At 37.9% G+C, this 14176-nt stretch overlaps 2 protein-coding genes across 2 annotated transcripts in view; one reads left to right on the forward strand and one right to left on the reverse strand.

Moving 5' to 3' along the window:
* The window catches only part of LOC135709803 (uncharacterized), an 81280-nt gene that overhangs the window by 21413 nt on the left and 45691 nt on the right, over positions 1–14176 (forward strand). The window lies entirely within an intron of this gene.
* LOC135709813 (uncharacterized) overlaps positions 1–14176 on the reverse strand; it is a 33649-nt gene that overhangs the window by 8806 nt on the left and 10667 nt on the right. The gene's annotated exons all lie outside the window — the stretch shown is intronic.

Below are 14176 nucleotides of genomic sequence, written 5' to 3' on the forward strand. Positions count from 1 at the left end.
TGGTTAATGTTCTACATTGTGTAATTAATGTAATTAATGCAGTAGTTAATGGAATTAATTTAATTACAGACGTTGCCTGCGTTGGAGTTAAAGGTTATTGCGTGCCCCTAGGGAAGACGTGACCAGAGGTTTTAATGCCTTAGAAAAATCCCACCGACCTCGGCTGGGATTGAACCCAGACCCATTGGGGTGAGAAAGCCGTCACGTTTACCTCTACACCACCGGCGCCGGCTAGTTAGTTTGAGATGCTTAACGTCAATATTAGACTTAAAGTGGACATTTTATACGATATATGAGGAGATGAAAGTATAGAGTTGATAGTTCCGTTAGAGTACGGCAGTAGGAAAATTGTATATAGTAAGTAGAAAGCGAACAAAGGACAATTTTGAGGAAGTTACGAATCGGGTCGAGTATCCCCTTTACTAAACTCATCCTTTGATGAGGGATGCCCCACGCCACCACTAGCAAAAGCCGATTCGTTCATGTACCTACAATGTGCGGAAGCAGTTCTATCGGTTGTTTCACACTGAAGTCGCCATCTGACGTCGATAGGGTTTGAAATTGCAGCTATTGTTGCCTCTACCACTGACCATGACAGGAGCACATATACAGATTCTGTAATGTTGTAGGCTTCGACAGACATATATATTAACGATATACAATTAATATAAACATTGTGATATCCACCAATGCATTGTACGTATAAAATCATCTTGTGAAGGTTTTGTACAAAAGTATTGATTCACGGAAAAGTGGATTGTTTCCAACAGTCGTTTTGTATTACATTGCTAGTGAAAAAAATAAATAATTTCCTTCTAAATTTATATATGGGCCCAATATTAGGGACACTTAGCCGACATTGTTTGTGACTGTAATATTTTTTTCACAAATGACCCAATAGTCGAGCTATAAATTCAAACGGACATTCGCGTTTATATACTAAGTCTCTCACAACTCCTCAATAGTCGTGATCGTCGACCCTACGTTGTGGCCGTAGTAACCCAGGTTCGAATCCTGGTCACGGCAATGATTATCCTTGTCCTGGAGGGAGATTTTTAGGACGATAGTAGAACATAATTTCACAACATGGCACAATAGATGAGAGAACTATGAATATTTACGAATGAGAGTCAATGTTGTGGGGAGACATCACTTCTTAAGATGGATCTAGATCTCAACTCATAGAAGCTTTGAATCTCTGACAAAATGTGGGTGATGAAAGGATAGAAGGTTAAGAATAAATAAGGATTATACGTATACAGAGTGGGATGCGTTGAGATGGAAAAAGGAACCATTGGAATGGAACAAAGATTTTCTGGGATGATTTTCAGGTGTAGATTTGTGGATAATCTTAGAAGAGGATGAGGATGTGTCGTTTTGTTACTGTGTAGGCTACTGGTGCACTGAAAGAAATTCTCAAAAAATAATATGACACAATAGATGAGCTATAAATAGAAACGAAAGTGCTGTTTGCCATGTTACTACTATCTTCTTTACCGACATACCGATGGGAATGTTATTAAATGAATTTCGCAACATTACACAATAGATGAGCTATAAATAGAATCGGTAGGATACATTGGCGTTTCAATACTTAGTTTTTTACAACTGTTCGATAGCCGTGATCGTCTAGTGGTCAGGACCCTACGTTGTGGCCGTAGTAACCCAGGTTCGAATCCTGGTCACGGCAGTGATTGCCTTGTCAATCATTGTCACGGAAAGGTTATGTTTTTTTTAACTGTCGGCGCTTAGCAGTAGTATTAATAGGGGAAATGCAGGTAATGTCGGCCTAAGTGTCCCTAATTTGGGCCCATACATAAATTCAGCAATCGACTAAATTTTCAATAACAACCAAAAATATCCATTAGTAACGTCCGAATAACGCGTTCATCTAGATAAAATTGATAAATAGCATATTTTTAGCGATGGGCCCAATCTTAGATCCATAGGCCAACATTAGAGACATTTCTCCTATAAGTTTTGTTTATGAAATGGAAGCAATTTTGAAATCTGCATATTTTCCATTGTGGTTTATTGCTGCAACTGGTTGATTTTTAATCACAGACAAATAGGTATAACACATAGACCATTTTTCACTGTGAACTATCGTCATTAAAACACTACCGCCATCTGTTGCGCACATTGTCATGGGCAGTAAACTCAATAAATGGCGGTAGTGTGTAAATGTCAAACGCAAGGGAATTGACTATGCGCGCCACAGGCGGCGGTACTACCAACTAAGAAACAAACATTTGACCGTTAAATGCATGTTCGATGAAAATCATGCAAGAGTTATGTCTGTTTGTCTGTGTTTTAATCTTAGTGTTGTGTAATGTGTGATTGAAATGGAGTGTTATCTTATGCTTTGAGAATAATATTGTGGTCAGAATGTACTGTTGCAATTTTAGGTGAAATTGACTTCATTGAAGCAAAAAAACTGAATGAATGGTATTAGAGTAATAGTAACGCACTGGGTTCAATTTCGCCCCAACTGATGGTAGAGTGTTTGTTTTCGTAACGATGGAGAATTGAATTCCACAATCCGTGGCAACAAGCATAGGACAAATACCACGGAACCTAACCTTACTCGCTGGCCGAATGAATGCCTTTGGTGAAGTAGAGTTAGATTTGAACTTGTATTTACTTGCAGTTGATTTCATTTGACATAGGTATTAGGGAAAATTGCAATGTGGCGATTGCGTTATCTGTAGTATTGCGTTGACGTTTCTTGCGCATTAACTCACAGTTCCCGACAGCCGTGATCGTCTAGTGGTCAGGACCCTACGTTGTGGCCGTAGTAACCCAGGTTCGATTCCTGGTCACGGCAATGATTATCATTGTCACGGAGGGAGATTTTTGGACAATAGTAGAACATAATTTCACAACATGGCAAAATAGATTATAATTTATAAATAGATACGAATGAGAGTCATGTTGTGGGGAGACATCACTTCTCAAGATGGATATTAATTTATAGAAGCTTTGAGTCACCACTGCGATGACAAATGTGCGTGGAATAAATAAGGATTTTGTGTATACAGAGTGGGATGCGTTGAGATGAAAAAGGAACGATTGGAATGGAACAAAGATTTTCTGGGATGATTTTCATGTATTGATTTCGAAAATAATATGACACAATATTTATTTATTTTATTTATTTATTAATTTATTTATTTCATCAACCGATGTAGACTAGTACAAATACATATACAAATTTGTTTTTCTTAAGAATATTAAAAAATATATTGTCAGCTATTATATTTTTACTTCCTACGAGTTATGATTCCGTATGGAGTTAAAATATTGTTTTAGTTTATGCCGAGACATTGAAAAGTCAATGGTTTCGCAGTATTGATTGTAAGACGCCATCATGTGATTTAATGGCCCAAATTTTGCATAATTTGTGCGATGATGGGTTACGGCAAATAAATTTCGATTTCTGAGTTGTCGAGTAGGTACATAAAAAATTAATTTTGATAAAAATTTTTCTGCTGAGTTAATGCGCTGCGAAACGATATCGTGTACAAACGAAACCATTGCATATTCACGACGCTCTTTTAATGTTTGTATGTTTATAAGCATGCAGCGTGCTTCATATGATGGAAGAGGAAATGATGTCCAACCTAATTTACGAAGGGCATATAATAGAAATTGCTTTTGTACTGATTCTAATCTTTCTTCGTGCGTGATTGAAAATGGAGACCATACAATGCTGCAATATTCCAGTATTGACCTCACATAGGCAATATATAGTGTTTTAATTGTGTATGGGTCCTGAAAGTTATAGCAAAAGCGCTTGATAAAGCCTAGCATGTTATTTGCCCTGTGAATAATTGTATTGTAATGGTCTATGAAAGTTAGTTTGGAGTCTAAGATAATCCCTAAATCCCTGACTCTTTCACATTTTTCTACATTCTGATTTTCTAATGCAATTGAAATGTTTGATGGTGTTCTTTTTCTGCTAAATGATATTAAGTTGCATTTTTTTACATTCAGTTCTAATAGGCTTTTTTTACACCATGTGTAGAATATGTGTATTTCACTCTGGAATATATTGATGTCTTCATCATTTTTTATTTCCAAAAAGAGCTTCATGTCGTCGGCATAGATTAGCAATTTTATTTTTTTGAGAATGAAGGAAATGTCGTTTACGTACAGAATAAAAAGAAGAGGTCCCAGATGAGAGCCTTGCGGGACTCCTGAGGTGACTTGAATTGGAGTCGATTTCTTTCCGTTGAATTTAATTATTTGTTGGCGGTTAGTTAAATATGATTCAAGCCATTTCAGGAGTCCTGGCTCAATTCCAATTTTTTTCAATTTGAAAAGAAGCATTGGTATGTCAATTCGGTCAAATGCCTTGCTAAAGTCTGTATAGAGAGCTTCTACGTGGTTTCCATTATCCATTGCATTTAATGAATAGTCTATAAATTCAAGTAAATTTGTCGAGGTCGAACGTCCTTTAAAGAAGCCGTGTTGCATGTCAGTAATTCTATTTTTGGTTTGAAGAAATAATTTTTCATTTACAATTGCCTCGAAAAGCTTTGGAATGCAAGAGATAATGGCTATTCCACGATAATTACGTACGTCAGATTTTCGGCCAGATTTAAAAATAGGTACTAAAAATGAGCTTTTCCATATTTTTGGGAAGGTTCCGGATTCCAGTGACATATTAAAAAGCCAAAACAATGGAGCAGTGAGTTCCATTGCTAGACTTTTTAAAAATACTGGAGGAATTCCGTCAGGTCCAGGACCTTTTGAGGCGTCTTGAAGTTGATTGACGCCAATGTCCCTTGAAAATTCTGGATGAAATGCAAAATAATCGCGGTCGCGATCTTCATCGGAAAATGTCGTATAGATTTCTTGAAAAAAAATTTCAAAAAGCTTACAATTTTTTTCCGAGCTATCCCCGACACGTTCGTCAAGATGCATTATTGATGGAAAATTGTCAGATTTTAATTTGGTTTTTACGTAATTAAAGAAGTTCTTTGGGCAGGACTTTATTTCAAGTTCAGTTTTTGAATTAAATTCTTCAAATGCATTACTGATGGCTAAATCTAGTTGATCGCATAAGTCCAAATAGATAGCCAAATTTTCACTATTATTGTGTTTTTTGTAATGTTTATGTGCTTTCTGTTTTCGATTTTTTAAGTTTTTTATTTGTCTGTTATACCAGACTGGATTTTTTGTGCTTCTGTAGCGTCTTTTTTTCTTCAAAGGTATTTCTTCCAAAATTATTCCTGATAAAATTTGGTAGAAGATGTCTACAGCAGTTTCGACATTTCCTTCATTCCTTAGAATTATTTGCCAATTGACGCTGTTTAATTTATGTTTGATTTTTTCGTAGTCTGCTAATTTGTATTCAAAGACTTCCTCGTATTCGCAGTCGTTTGGTCTTTGGTATTCGTGTACAAATAAAGAATATTCAATTGCTGTGTGAAACGCTTCGTTTTTCCACAATGGGTTTAATGATTCGGTCACACAGAAATCTTCATAAATATTCGTTAGTAAAAAGTCCAAATAGCAATTTTGTTGATTTTTGATGTGGTTAATTTGGTTCAGTCCTAAATTAGCAGTTTTGTCAAAAATGAACTGCAATGTTTCATTATCCCCAACGACTGGGAGTAAGATACATTCATTTTCAGAGTCCAGAATGAAATCAGCATGGCGTTGATTAAAGTCTCCATAGATGTGAACTTTAACCTCAGGAGGAAGCTCAGATAGAATTTGTTCAGCACTTTGGAAGAATAGCTGATCTATAAATAGAATCGTGCTGTTTACCATGTTGCTACAATCTACTTTACCGACATACCGATGGGAATGTTAGGAAATAAATTTCGCCACATTACACAATAGATTAGCTATAAATGGAATCGGTAGGATACATCCGCGAGTGCACAGAGTGCACAAGACCTTCTAGTTCGTTATGCATAATACCAAAACCTTCCAAAGCTTTCTACTTCATTTTACAGAATTCTGTTGCTGGAAAAAGTTAGAGGTTAATTAATGTAAAAGCATGTGATGATTTTCCATTCAGGATCACCTCTATCCTTGAACTGTACAGAAGCAACAGAACGTACGTTCAAATATTTCACGTTGCATGATGTCTATGAACCAACATCAACAAGCATCGTACGTTGCTCCAGCTGATTTGGCTCACATTGCTTACTTACAGGATGAGTGGTAATTCCTGTAAGTGTTTTTTAACAGTTTGTAAAGGGTGATACGGTCAAAATTTGGTCAATATCAACTTGACGTATTTCTTTCAATTTTGCATTTAAAAAACCTGAACACCCCTCATTTTGAAGGTGTGTGTGTGTGTAGAATGTTGCTCCTATTTTGATTTTGGAATTCACTCTTCAGTTGTCAAAATGCCGTCCAAGCAAGAAGAGCAGCGTATCAAAATTTTGCTCGCGCATCGCGAAAATCCGAGCTACTCGCACGCAAAGTTGGCAAAATCGCTAAAAGTTGCCAAATCAACCGTTACAAATGTAATTTGAAGTGTTTGGGGAACGTTTGTCGACAGCCAGGAAGTCTGGATCGGGGGGAAATCGAAAACCGGAAGCCGCTGAGACGACAAAGAGAGTTGCCGGTAGTTTCAAGCGAAACCCTAACCTCTCTCTCCGAGATGCCGCAAATAAGCTGGGTGTATCGTCTACAACCGTGCATCGAGCCAAAAAACGAGCCGGACTATTGACTTACAAGAAGGTAGTGACTCCAAATCGCGATGATAAACTAAATACGACGGCCAAAGCGCGATCCCGGAGGCTGTACACGACGATGCTGACGAAGTTTGACTGCGTGGTAATGGACGACTAAACCTACGTCAAAGCCGACTACAAGCAGCTTCCGGGACAGGAGTTTTATACGGCAAAAGGAAGGGGAAAGGTAGCAGATGTTTTCAAGCACATGAAACTGTCAAAGTTCGCATAGAAATATCTGGTTTGGCAAGCCATCTGTACCTGTGGCTTGAAAAGCAGCATTTTCATAGCTTCCGGGACTGTCAACCAAGAAATTTACGTGAAAGAGTGTTTGAATAAACGTCTGCTGCCTTTCCTGAAGAAACACGGTTGTTCCGTACTGTTTTGGCCGGATTCGGCATCTTGCCATTACGGTAAAAAGGCCATGGAGTGGTACGCCGCCAACAACGTGCAGGTGGTTCCCAAGGACAAGAACCCTCCCAACACGCCAGAGCTCCGCCCAATTGAGAAATACTGGGCTATTGTCAAGCGGAACCTAAAGAAGACCAAAAAAACTGCTAATGGCGAGCAGCAGTTCAAGGCAAACTGGCTTTCTGCGGCGAAGAAGGTGGACAAGGTGGCTGTACAAAATCTGATGGCAAGGGTCAAGCGTAAGGCCCGGCAATTTGGATTTGGAAAAGCGGAAGCCTAACTGAATATTTTTCCTGAATTTTATACTAATTGAACTTGAAAAAGAAATTTAATTTGATTTTTTAAATAAACGATTTCACCGATTTACACGCGTTTTCCCTTGACCAAATTTTGACCGTATCACCCTTTAGTGTCTGACGGATTAATCACATACATGTCTGTATTTTTTTCTTTTAGAGTGTATTCAAATGACAACACGGGCAAGTTCGTTTTGAATTTTCATTCGTTTGAGACTCGTGGTAATCATGAACGCGAAAAGGCAACTAGTGATAAGCTGCTCAAGCGGCACGGTAACTTTGGCGTGAGAGGTATGGATGCTAACCACTACGCCGGGGTCGCCCCCATCGCTGTTCATTGAACCTTGTGTTAAAATCAACAGTAAATATTACATCGATACTGTTTTGAGTCCTTTGTAAAAAAAAAAAATAACAAGTAAGCACCATACTGCCACCAGACAAAAGCTACACAGACTTGGTGTGAGGTAAATTTTCCGGATTTTATTTCGTGGCAAGAGTGGCCGATTTGAATCCTCTCAACTTGTATCCTCTCGACATGATAGGCAAACTAGGCTATACCAAGGGACTAACCGTGGAAACTTTTAACCAACGTTTGGTGAAAGTATGCGACGAAATGCCTCAAGATATCGTGCGTGTCAGCTGCAATGGGAGACAGATAAGTCAAGACAAATGTTATAGATATACCTTATACCATATACTTTACTGACAGGAATTACCACTCACCCTGTACTTGATTCAGTCAAATACTTTCGCCTCGTATTAGCACCGACAAACCGACATGAATGAATGACCATAGCAAAAACAACAAATTTTCTGACCAAACCACACTACTGACATCTGGAACCGTGTTCGCGGGAAATATTTAGCTAAGCCATGAACCCACATGCATAAGTTATGAATTGGTTTGTGTCTGATCTATTCTGGACCAATTTATTTGATCTAGATAAAACAATCGTATGGTTTTGACAGTTCGGATCACTGCACTTTTAAATCGGCCGTTTACGATTTTCGGGCACAAGTCAGAATTAAGTGTCATGTCGGTTTGTCGGTGGTATTGGTATCAGTATCAAGTGTTTAATGTATTAATTTTTCAACATAGGTTAACTCACAATCCCCGACAGCCGTGATCGTCTAGTGATCAGGACTTTACGTTGTAGCCGTTGTAATCCAGGTTTGAATCCTGGTCACGGCAATGATTACCATTGTCACGTCACAGAGGGTTTTTTTTTTAGAAAAACAGCAGATCAGAATTTCACAACATGGCACAATAGAGGAACTGTAAATAGATAAGAAAGAATGTGAGTTGTGCAATCTTGTGCCGCTGTAACCATCTTTACCGTTATAAGGAGAGAGATATTTACTCAAAACGGGAATGTAAGATTCTCTCAAAAATTTTATATAAGGTGTACTTAATTTGTAATAAATTTGCCGCATATACAGATGTCGTAATGTTGTAGACTTCGAAAGACTTAAACATGAATGATACACAATCAGTACTAGCATGGTTGATGTATTTGTTGTTTGTGACTGTAAGATTGTTTCACAACATGACCCAATAGTCGAGCTATGAATTGAAACGGACCAATATATTCGCGTTTCAATACTCAGTCTCTCACAATTCCTCGAAGCCGACATGGGAAAACATAGTGGTGTGCATGAGAAAGAGGGAGAGGAAAGCCCCAACTGATTGTAGAGTGTTTGTTTTCGTAACGATGGAGAATTGAATTTCACAATCTGTGGCAACAAGCGAGGGACGTTAGGCTGAAAATTGTAATGTGGCGATTTATTTTACTTTTTATTTTGTCGTCGTTCAGTGTAGACCATTTTCCAATTGTTGCCTTAAGTGCTATGGGACCTCCCTTTTTCGGGTTGGAAAATTTCTCGCCTTCACTGGGAATAGAGTATAATTGGTATCGCAAGCTCTCAATTAATAACTGTGCAAGTGCATCTACAACACTAAGTTGAGAGCACGCAATAAGCTAATATACCATACGCAATAAGCTTGAAATGCGGCGAAGAAGAAGAAGCCTTAAGTGCTATTTATTACAATTTTGTCATTGTAAAGTCAATGTTTTCGCAGTGCTTATTGTATGTGTCCAAAATTTGGTTTAATCAATTTACTTTGATGCATTTTCGAAAAATTCAAATGCAGTTTTTTCCGACGCATCATTTCAGATTGCAAAAAGCTCGCGTCATTCTATTCTTTCTGCTATATTACACAAAAAGACGCGAGATTTGGCAATCTGAAATGATGCGTCGAAAAAACTGCATTTAAAAATGCATAAAAGTGAATTGAACCTTAAGGGTACAAATTTGGCATAATTGCGTTTGTGTTGCCGTTTATTTGCACATTAACTCACAACTCTCTACAGCTGTGATCGTCTAGTGGTTAGGACACTACGTTGTGGCCGTAGTAACCCAGGTTCGAATCCTGGTCACGACAATTATTATCCTTGTCCTGAAGGGAGATTTTTAGGACGATAGTAGAACATAATTTCACAACATGGCACAATAGATGAGAACTATACATATATACGAATGGGAGTCAATGTTGTAGGGAGACGTCACTTCTCACGATGGATCTCAACTCATGGAAGCTTTGACTCTCCGACAAATGCGGGTGATAAAAGGATAGAAGATTTTTTAGAATAAATAAGGATTTTACGTATACAGAGTGGGATGCGTTGAGATGAAAAAGGAACGGATGGAATGGAACAAAGATTTTCTGGGATGATTTTCAGATGCTGATATGTGGATAATCTTAGAAGAGTATGAGGATGTGTCGTTCCCTCTGTTTTGTAGCTATGTAGTTTACCGGTGTACCGAAAGAAATGATCGAAAATTATGTGACACAATAGCTGAAATATAAATAGAAACGAAAGTGCTGTTTAGTATGTTTATACGATTTGCTTTACCGACATACTGATGGGAATGTTATGAAATGAATTTCACAACATTATGCAATAGATGAGCTATAAACAGAATCGGTAGGATACATATCGCGTTTCAATACTCGTTCTTTCCCAATTCCTCCATAGTCGTTATCGTCTAGTGGTTAGGACCCTACTTGTGGTCATTGCAAACCAGGTTCGAGCTCTGGTCATGGCAGTGATTGTAAATCATTGTCACGGTGAAAACTATCGCCGACAGTGCACTGATATGCCTTGTTCAGACTTAAAGAGTTGAGTTATAAGATGTTAATAATTATTGACAAGAAAAATTTCACCAAGATAGGCTTATTATAACATGTTATAACTCTGTAGTCAGAACATAGCATTAACACTGGTTAATACATCCGAAAATCAACTGAAAATTAAAGCAAGAAAACGCTTTTTCTTATCAAATTTGATCAACCGTTGTAGCTATTTTTCCCCTTTTTCTTCCACTGAAGTATAATTCGGTTACGGATAGAATGCGGTCTCTTCCTCTCTCTGTGTTTATTTTGCTACATGTATGCTTCTCCGTGGAAGTGAAGTCAGCTGGTTGAAAATCAGTCTTAGGGGCTGTTCATAAACTACGTAGACAGATTTTTGGGATTCTTGACCCCCTCTCTCCCCCTGCGTAGACAATTGTCCATACAAAAATTTTAAAATTTGTATGGGCCGTGGATAATTGTCAACCCCCCCCCCCCCTTAAACTGTCTACGTAGTTTATGAACAGCCCCTTACCGTTGTGGTAGGTGACAATGATTTTTGAATCAAGTTTTTAGTGTTGATGATGTGGGCGAAAGAGATCGGTGTAGATTTTATTATAACAACGCAAAAGTAATGCACGGAGTTCGATTTCACCCCAACGCATTGTAGAATATTTTTCTTCGTAGTGGTGCAGAATTGAATTTCACAATCTTTCCAACCAGTGGAATCTAACCTCAATTGCTAGTTGAATGAATGCATTCCAGCCCAAAACACACAACAAAAGGACCATTTTGTCTCGACCCTTTCCGATTTGAATGAAGTTTTGCTTATATGTTCATTACAATCCATGGTTGCATTTTTCATTTAAATATGATTATTATTCCCCAGAGTAACTTTTGAAAACGGCGTATCTTAAAATGGATTTTTTTTCTAAAAATCAATTTTTCATTTAACGTTTCAGAGAAAATTGCAATGTGGTGATTACATTGTGCTGTTGTTTCTTTGCACAGTATCTCACAACTCTAGTGTTCAGGACACTACGTTGTGGCCGTAGTAACCCAGGTTCGAATTCTGGTCAGGTTACGACACAATGCATTGTAATGGTTGCACCATTGTCATTGTCAAGAGGGGGTGATTTTTTTTATTGAACGGCAATAGAACATAATTTTACATTACGTCGCAATAATACAAGTGGTGAAATTCTTTCGACGCGGTGAGTTGCATTCGTCGCTAACCTGTTCATAGTGTTTCCATGATCATTCTGTCACAACTCCCGAAAGCCGTGATCGTCTAGTGGTCAGGACCCTACGTTGTGGCCGTAGTAACCCAGGTTCGAATCCTGGTCACGGCAATGATTGTCATTGTCACGGAGGGAGGGAGATTTTTGGATAATAGTAGAACATATATTCACAACATGGTACAAAAAATTATGATCTATAAATAGAAACGAAAGAGCTGTTACCCATGTTTATACAATCTTCATTATCGATATACCGAAGAGAATGTTAGGAAATGAATTTCGCAACATGACACAATAGACGGGGGGGCTATAAACACCGACAAACCGACATGAAACTTAAACTTAACTATTGATCGAAAATCCATAACGGCCGATTCAAATGTGCAGCGATCCCATTTGTCAAAACCATAGACATGTTCTATCTAGATAAAAATAATTTGTCCGAAATAGATTAGACACGAACCAACTCATAAATTTCGGTAGTGCTATATGAGTGTATTATACATTTTTGTAAATAAACTGGTCCATTAAATTGTTTTCTTGGATCGTTTTAACATGATTTCAATTACTTTAATTACACTTATTGCAATTTAAATTACATTAAGTTATACCAACACTGTGATAATTACACGATTTGAAATTTAATTACTGATCAACTCAATAATATTTTTTTGTCAAGTAATTAATGTGTTCAAAACCTTGGAGCTTTAATTCAACGCAGTCGAGAAGGGCATTGATATTGTAGATAAAATTTACTGTGACAATTTTAGGTGAAATTGAATGTATTTAAAAAAACTTCAAGGGATAAATAGTAATAGGGTAACAGTAACGCATTGCGTTCAATTTCACCCCAACTGATTGTAGATTGTTTGGTTTCGTAGCGATGGAGAATTGAATTTCACAATCTGTGGCAACAAGGGAGGTAAAAATACCACAGAGCCTAACCTCACTCGCTCATCGAATGAATGCATATGGTGAAATACGCAGTTGGGTTTGAACTTGTATGTACACTCGGTTTGTTTTCATTTGACGTTAGAAAGAAAATTGCATTGTGACGTTCACGTTGCCGGTTGCATTGTGTTGCCGTTTCTTTGCACATTAACTAACAACTCTCGACAGCCGTGATCGTCTAGTGGTCAGGACCCTACGTTGTGGCCGTAGTAACCCAGGTTCGAATCCTGGTCACGGCAATGATAATTATCATTGTCACGGAGGGAGTTTTTTTGCGGTTAGCAAATACTGCGTTTTTTTAGGTATTACAAATTTATGAATCAGGGTAAACGCACCAATAGTGGAGGTACGTTAGTGCAATGTTTTCCCATAGTGGCTTATGGAGACTCCATAAGCCACTATAGGAACATCTTGCACTAACGTACCTCCACTATAGGTGCGTTTACCCTAGTGATTTAATTACGATCTAATGCCTCATCTTCTTGATGAGGATTTTCATGACTATATATTTGTTAAATCGATTCTGAAAACATTCCCAGCTCAAAATTCTGGTAGTGAACTAACAACTATAAACTTTTTTTTATAATATTCATGTTCAGTGGAACGATAATGATCCTACTGCAAACATTCGTTAATTTCTTTTTTTTCGACATAGTAAATTAATTTGGTTTGCTTCTGATTTCAGCTGTTAAAGTTTTAATCAATTTGTTTTAGAACCCTCGATAGCCGTGATCGTCTAGTGGTCAGGACCCTACGTTGTGGCCGTAGTAACCCAGGTTCGAATCCTGGTCACGGCAATGATTGCGCCATTGTCACGGAGGGGGTGATGTTTTTTAGAACGGCAGTAGAACATAATTTCACATTACGTCGCAATAATGCAAATGGTGAATTTTTTCGACGTGGTGAATTGTATTCGGCGCTAATCTGTTCATAGTTGTTCATGTTTCAATGAACATTCGTCACAACTCCAATGGCTGCCAATTCTCATGGAGGCAAACTTTTTAAGGTCCAATTGTGTTTCAATTATGTACTGTTAGTTACCCAGTGCAGTTGACTTGTTGCCCAACGGGATTTGAACTTAGAATGCATTTATGATCCAAATGATAGGGTGCGTTATCTCATTAAACTATGGTGCCAGATTCTATTGAATGTGATCCGCTTGTTTAACACATTGTGAAATCGTATCTGGGAAATGATTAAACATGTTTAAAGTAGCAAGTGATGATTTCACAACATGACTTAACAGATGACCAGGACTGGATGCCCACTATCTCAGCAAGATTAAAAACTATTATCTGTAGAGGAAGGAGGGGCATAGTGAGCTTCCTGTGCTTTCTTGGATTTCTTATGGTTTGAAACAAATTAATTGGTCATAAAACATTGTAATGGTGATATTATGCCCCTCTTACCTCTATTTGACGTAAGAACAACATAATTATGATGAAC

The sequence above is a fragment of the Ochlerotatus camptorhynchus genome, unplaced genomic scaffold, assembly GCF_037179485.1.
Source record: "Ochlerotatus camptorhynchus isolate MF236.1 unplaced genomic scaffold, CSIRO-AGI_Acam_v1.1 ptg000365l, whole genome shotgun sequence".
Lineage (NCBI taxonomy): Eukaryota > Metazoa > Arthropoda > Insecta > Diptera > Culicidae > Ochlerotatus > Ochlerotatus camptorhynchus.